The sequence below is a fragment of the Sciurus carolinensis genome, chromosome 7, assembly GCF_902686445.1.
Source record: "Sciurus carolinensis chromosome 7, mSciCar1.2, whole genome shotgun sequence".
In the NCBI taxonomy this organism is placed as follows: Eukaryota; Metazoa; Chordata; class Mammalia; order Rodentia; family Sciuridae; genus Sciurus; species Sciurus carolinensis.
The window spans coordinates 50386181-50394157 of NC_062219.1; the positions used below are offsets into that span (position 1 = coordinate 50386181).

Below are 7977 nucleotides of genomic sequence, written 5' to 3' on the forward strand. Positions count from 1 at the left end.
ACCCCACAGAATCTAGCAGGTGCTTGACATAAAGTAGGCTTTCTATACTGATGAACAGATATTCATTGATTGATAAGAATATGTTATTGGTTATGAACTCTTACCCAGCAATCAACTTTTGGTAGTAGCTAAAGGAGCAAAGAAATGTTGGGGCAAATAGAAGCATAGGAGATGAGCAAAAGAAAAATTGAGAAAAATAGACTTTGATGTTATGAATAAGAGAAAAATGAAATGAAGGAATAATTCAAATCTATATGTTAAACTCAAAGAAATGTGTTTATTAGATTTTTAGCTAGGGAATCACGTGTAATTTCATTCAACTACAATTTAAATCAGTTGTCTAGCAGTAGTGCATCAAATATGCAGCACGATACGAAAAAAAGGATAAGGGAATTATTATTTCCTCTGTCAATTATGTACCAGGGTCTGGTAAGATGCTTTATATAAATTCTTCAATTTAAAGAAAGAATGTGGTTTTCTGCTAAGTTATAGAAAGAGCAAGGGGGAAAACAACCCTAAAGATGATACTTGGATTAAGAAAGTCTAATACTTGGGTTAAGAAAGATGGGGTTATTCTGGAATTCCAGAGTTATGTATTTCCCTCCCTTGGCATTAGGAGCTGTCATGGAGTATGAACGTATTTGTTGATACTCAATAAAAGAAAGCCTGAGAGAGCTGGAAAGGATAGATAGTGATTGATTCCAGGAAATATTGTCTACGATCCAGCTGTAAAAATTGCAAAGCATGTGCACAAACTGCAATTCATAAGTAAACAGAAAAAAAATCACACTGTGTTCTTTTACCTTCTAAACTTATCAAAGACTTTGGATCAAATGAATTAGAAGATACATGTCGGGGAGAGGTGGGAAAACAGAATAAAAGTGAAGTTAATAACTATGATTTGGAGGGAATGTCAAGTTAATCATCTTTTTTTTTTTTTCTAAAAAAAATTGAATTCTAAGGGTTCTTTGATGATATACCATATTTTAGGGGATATTTTCATTTGTCAAGTTATGGATAGGACATTTTCCTATTGACTCTCGATAAGACTAGGCTAAAACCATAATTGTTTTCAGAAGTTAAAAGTCACCAGAAACGTATTTCAGTAGAGAATGTAAAAGTAGGCTTAAGCAAGGGGTAAAAGGATACGAAAGTGGCATTTTAAAAAGGGAATGGGGTGTCATTAAAAGTTTATTTCATGCTGGAGGAAAATTCTGCTGGATTTGATTCTTCGAGCAGATTCTTTCTCCTCCCATAGGCAATGTCATCACTGGGTTAGAATATGCAGGCGAGTTGTTGTTTTCATGCGTTTGTTTTTTAATGTACTATAAATCAGTAGAGTAGAAGACACACATTAATAAATAACTTGAACTCTCCCTTACTCCTGGAGAATTGAGATTTGAGGCAGCTTTAAAAAAATGCATTGCCCAGTCCAGACTTGGTAGATCTCTCTTATATTTCCTTAAGTAAGTTTTCTCAACTGCCAAATAGAAAAATTCTAATTTATTAATGCTTGAGTGAATAATTCACTCTCAGACACTGAATGATCCAAAACAAACAAGCCAGTTTGTGTATTTAGTTATATGAACTTTCGAATGCACTGTCTCATAAATCGAATACTTTGTTGAACGTAAAAACCAGAGCTGACCCCTGAGGGCCCTGCTATTAATTATCTCCCACTGCAGACAGTGTGTCTTCCCCTTTGTTGTTTCCTCCTCATGGCACTGTAAATATTTTATATATTTTCCCCTATTAGGGCTGTTGTGCTCCTTAGAAGGCACTGACTGAACTTTACTGTGGTTTCAGATGGTTTTCCAGGATATTCTTCTGTCTCAGTAAAGATGCTAGATATGCTTTATTTTCTAATGTAAATTTGTGGTGGTTATTAATATATTCAAATTCACTAATGAGAAGATTGAACTTCAGGAAGGTTGATACTTTATCAAGATCCTTTCAATCCCAGGTCTTGGGGGAATATAATTCATAGTCTTTGTCCCATGTCATCAAGCAGGCCTGATGACATCCTCCCGACTTTGGCATTATAAGTGTCTCACCTGATGCCCTACTCTAACTCTATTCCTTGTTATACTCACATCTCCTTTGTGTAGGTTTATTTTTTTATTACTATAACAAAATACCTGAGGCAGGATAACTTTATAAAGAAAAGAAGTTTATTTAGCCTACAGTTTGGGAGACTGAAAGTTCAAACAGTGTAGTGCTGGTTCTGGCAAGGGCCCCATGCAGAATTACATGATGGAAAAGGAAATCACATCTCAAAACAAGAAACCAAAGAGTGACAGGTATCCCATACTCTTGTTCAAGGGCACATCCCAATTGATCAAGGAGCCTCCCACCAAATTCCATGTTTTTCAAGTTCTACAACATCTGTATACCAGCAAAGTGGGGACCAAACTTCCAAAACATGAAACTTTGAGGGACGCACTTGAACCATATCCAGTTATAATCTCCTTCTTTTCCCTCAGTACAGTGTGTCTCAGACTCTCCTGTAAGCTCTGTGAGGAAGGTGACTGTGTCTCTTTCACTCCCCTCCTGCATCATGAAACTGACAGAGTGGGAATACTGGGAAAGAAACAAGTTAAAGACAGACCCCAAACCAACTCTGTGTGACTCCAAAATCATGGGCCTATCCACCACAGGAGTGGTTGCTGTTTCCCCACGACCAATTCCTATCCATGGATTTACAAGTCCTGGTGGCTACCTAGGTGCTATGTATACTCTACGCCCTACGCCATATTACAACTAGACTGGAAGCTCATGGAGAGCAAGTCCTGTAGTTGACCTTTACTGTAAGCAGAGCATGTGGTGGTTGGTCTTCAATAAGCACTCAATTAATAAGAAGCTGATCATCAAGTTCAATCTGTTGCTGAATATCCTCCATGTCACTAGAGCCAGATTCTTGTCACAGTTCTCTCTAGGTTTTGCTCTTTTGTTATGATGATGGACAATCCAAATGGGGAAAGGCCATGTCTGCGGCTAGTTTCGGTTTTTCTCTTTTATTCTCAGGTGACTGAGGTGCTCATGTTTTCACATGCACAAGAGGTGAACGGTGCTATGTCTGGGACAGTGTACCTCTCGACTCGAAACAATGCAGAAATTCAGGGTACTCAGCTTGAAAAATGAACACTTTCCACATTTAAAAGGGAAGTACATGTTTTTGGAGTTACATACATTCTTTATCCCTTTTATAAAAGCCAGAACCCACGGTTAGCCACAAAGCAGGACATTTAATACTCTTCGGCTTGTGGGTCTTTGTTATTTTTTTCTTCCCCATTCCCTCCCATCCCCTTTGCTTTTTTTATTTCTATTTTTTTTTTTTTTTTTGTTCTTCATAGTTTTGAGTTAACTTCAGACATGTCATTGATCACAGATTAATGTGTGTGTGTGTGTGTGTGTATAAATATATATATGAGCTAAGAGCAAGAATGCTAAAATAATTTCTTTCTCAGGCCTTAAAGATAGATGATAGGTCAAGACACTTTGCTTCATAGCCAAACATACTAAGGCACAGAGCGACATGGCAGTAATTTGATTTGTGAGTGCCAAAAGTGCTTGTTCAGCACTAACAAGAAATAGGAGAACAGGATCAGTATAATCACATATTCTTATTAGATTAAAAGGGAGAGAGAGTAGTGCCAAGGTTATGACATGAACTGACAAGACCAAAAAAGATAGTTTTTCTGATGCTTCATCCACTATTTGCAGGCATATGAAAGAATAAAAATAAGCCCCATGGCATGAGTTATGGATGAAGTGTCTGCCTTTAGCTTGGAATTTCCTGGCATTTTTCAGCTTGTGACACAGACTTGATGTGATTAAACAAAGGCTTTTCTCCAAACTTAAAGTTCTTTAAAAAAAAAAAAAAAAACAAAAAAAACCCAAAACTGAATCTAATACTCTCTAACTTATTTTTAAATGAGAGCAGATGCCTTTATTCCATGAGCTGACTACCAGGATTTGAGAAATAAATGAAGAATGGAGGCCTGTTTTGGTAGAGGCCAAGATAACAGCAGGCCATATGTGCCTTTTGGAACTTTACCTTGTCCCTCAGCTCCCCAGCAGCAGAACCCACATTCTTCCACAGAATGAAGCCAGGGTGGAGGATGGCTTCCTTCAGACTGGATTTCCCCTGGACTTATTTGGGGCAGTCCCCTGAGAAAACATAGCCTCAGAGCCAAGCTCACCCAGTGAAGTGAGCCACAGTAAGGCTCTCCCCATGAGAGGGAGTCTGTAAAATAAATGCCTGCATATGGGTGGACATGACGGCCCAATTGGAATGATCTTGGTTCTTTCCAGATCTGACATTCTCTGGTACTCTGACGGGGGAGTAGCCCATCACAGGAGACATAGCACACGACACTAGAGGTGGCAGGGAACTTGGAAGTGGTACTCCCTTTGCTATTGATAAAAAGCACATTTTCTAAAAAATATATTTTAATTGGAATTTATGCTTATTTGTCTGTCAGGCATTTTTCCTTTGGACTTATTAATTTCAAATAAATACTATCCACAGTTTGGCACATGTTTAAATTGTGTGTGTGTGTGTATGGGTGTGTGTGTTTGTGTGTGAGTGTGTGTGAATCTTCTAAAGCCTACCCCCATTCATGATGGAAATTCTTGCTAGTTAGTTCACAGATTCTTGACTTCTAGGCCAGGGCTGTCATGCCTGCAGCTAATACACATTAAGGTACAATAAAGGAGACTGAGGCAGGAGGATCACAAGTTCAAAGCCAGCCTCAGCAAAAGAGAGGTGCTAAGCAACCCAGTGAGACCCTGTCTCTAAATAAAATACAAAATAGGACTGGGGATGTGACTCAGTGGGTGAACGCCCCTGAGTTCAATCCCTGATAACTTCCCCATACCAAAAAGAAAAGTACAAGGAATTGAAAATCATTTTGCCTGAAGATAAACTCATGGGTTTTACCATCCCTCACTTTCCCTAATACTTATAAACCATGAATTCTATTAAAAATTATTATTTTTTAAATATAACCTCAGGAATTTCAGGGTGCTTTGAGAACTTAAGCATCAAAGATCATATGGTCCTTGACACTCAGAGTTCCAACAGAGAGTGTGTATGTCATGTCAAAAGTTGCTACAGTTTATTTAAGAATTTTGACCTGTCAAAGGTTGTGAAGGCCCTTAAAATGTGAAACCTGGAAGCTCATGGAAGAAGCTCAGCCCAACAACACTGTCACAGAGAATCTTTGACTCCATTAAATGTTGATGACATTAAACAATTAGCCATGGGAAAGTAATTACAATTTCCGCTAATAGTCTTTAAAAAATGATGGGCCTGAAGAGATATGAACAGTGACCCAAAGGAAGCTAAGTACGAAGGTGGAGACATTTTACAGAAGATCAAAATAACTTAGCAGTGGGATATCAAAGGTGACAGGAGTCAGAATTAGTCACTTTCTCTTAATGTCCCTAAAGTGCTTTCCTTGGGGCCTGTTACAGCAATCGCCAAAAGTCTTACCTATAATGCAATCATCTGTGGACACACCTGTCTCTCTCTAATGCTCTGTTGACTCCTTAGGGAAGGGAACATTGCTGTTTATTTCTGTCCCCTGCATACCTGCTGTTCTGAATGTTAAAATGCTGATCACTGAAATATTTGATCCCTCAGCCTCTGTCCTTTCTTGACTGACTGCTTGAAGTTCTGAGTGTGAAGGTCATCTCACAGCTGACATTGCAGGACAGAACTCTTGCTTTCTACCTCCACCTGTCCCAAGATGCCTCTTCTCATTCCAATAGTTGGCATAATTGTCCACCAGGTTTTCAGTCCAAAACACGTAAGCTGCCCTTGCTTCTCTTTGCCATTTGCTTGGACTTCCAATTCATCAGCAACACCTTCAAACTTTACCCTGGAATCACCCATTCTTCTCTTTACCTCAATGGTCACTTTAGTTCAAGTCAGCTGGACTACTGCAATGACACGTCCTGGTTTCCACACTTGTCCCTGTTCCAACCCAAACTATGCACGCCATAGCAACCAGAGCCACTTTTTGAATAGTTAAATCCACATATGCCAAATCTGTGTCACACCCTCTACTTGATTTTGAGTGTACTTAGAATTAAATCCCAGGTCATTCCCAAGGTTACAAGCTCCCATAGACTCTGCTTGTCTTTCTTCTTTGATCTCATCTTGTACCACTCTGCCCACTGCTCCTGCTCTCTAACCACATCAGCCTTCTCTCTGTTCTCTGGGCTCAAGGTTCTGTAAGATGCTTGCCCTTTCTTCAGCAGCAAATTCTCTGCTCCACGAACCTCAGGGGCTGACTTATGCAAATCACTATGGTGTCAATCCACATGTCTCCTTCCAAGCAAGGTCTTATCTGACCACTCTCCCTAAATTAACACCCATCTAATACCCATTATCTCTAATATATCTTTCTGTTTTATTTTATTTGGAAAACTTATCATTATTAAACATTATTGCTTATTCATTTTGACTGTGCTCCTTTACTGTGTTTCCTGCTATTTCACCCACTGCCTGCTAGAATAGAAGATTGATGGAAGCAGGAAACCTTTCTATTGTGTCCTTCATTGTAGTACCAGTGTCTAGAATAGTGCCAGGGACAAAGCACAGTAACTAATGAATGAATCAATGAACCCACCCTCACATTCCTGGTTCTATTCCTGAACTCTGACTTTAATGAGAAGCTTATGATGACCCTGTTGATATGGAAATTGATGACCCTGGTAAGACCAGACAAGAAAGGCTTAACATATGCTCTTATTTGTCTAATCCACCCACTACCAGACACCTGTGGATGTGGGAAGTGGCCAGCGTGACTATGCAGGGAAATTTGAGCACTATTTTCTCATTTGAATTTCCTAGGCATAATGGCCTAATAAGTACTATTAGTAGAGACATGTTAGAAATAGAAAATAGGAGAGCAAGTTTACCAAATCCAGAGTCCAATATTTGGTTCTACTAGGTTCACCATTTACACTGATCCAGCCTGCAATGGATACTTAGGTCTAGGTGCTTTGGGATACACTGAAACTCTGTGATCTTGAAGAGCTTGAAATATAACTGGAAAGGCATGACATATTCTCAAGGAAAATGAAATGAATTGTTAAGAAAAAGATTTAAGGAATGTTAAGAAGAAAAAATGTGTTCAAAATGTCAAGAAAGGAACAAAGACATGAATGACTTCAAAAGCAGAAAGAGATGACTGAGTAAAAGTGATTAGAGAAGTCTTCACCCACATTTTATCAAGATATGTAGAACCAGAGAGATTGTGCTGAGGCTGAGACAAAATCAATCCATGTTTAATTAAGCATCAATTAGCATAACTAACATATCCTTTAAATTTTAAAACAATGGGCTAAATTATGCAACGTTCTTCCATCTTTGAATATTAAAATTTTATTAAGAAAATAATTATTTCCAATTTTATGTGCAGATTTCCAGATACAGATTCTCTAGTTCCTCTCGTTTCTTCTGTGTATACACTGCCTTTTTTTTTTCTTTCAAGCAACTCAGAGAGGAGTTTTTAAGTTATTTTATCTTTTAAGTTTAGCAACTTTAATGAAAATCTTTAAAATTTAAAACCAGTGGTATATATAAGTGAGATCTTGAGGTTATTCGGTGATTTCCATCATCTATGCTCTTGGGAGTCACCCCGAGATGACCATAATGGGGAGTTGGGTCCTAACAACATGGTTTATCAGGTAAGATTTCGCTGACTTGAACTAAAGTGACCATTGAGGTAAAGAAGGTACCCTCAGGCCTTTCTCCACAGTTCTTTGGTAAGATGAGAGCTCTTCTCCCAACCACATGGACACTTTCAAATCACCAGGGAATACTGCTGGCTTTGTTAGCACCTTCACATGACAGTCTCAGGACTCGATTGCTCTCAACTCATAAAATTTCCAAAAGAAAAATCTTTTGACTTGAGAAAATACAAAGTAAATACAAGAAAGTCAGTTAATGTAAAATTTCCAATG

At 38.5% G+C, this 7977-nt stretch overlaps 1 pseudogene; it reads right to left on the bottom strand.

Moving 5' to 3' along the window:
• Positions 1 to 5899, bottom strand: part of LOC124989211 (proteasome subunit alpha type-7-like) — a 48693-nt pseudogene extending 42794 nt beyond the window's left edge.
• Between the last annotated feature and the right edge of the window lie 2078 nt (positions 5900 to 7977).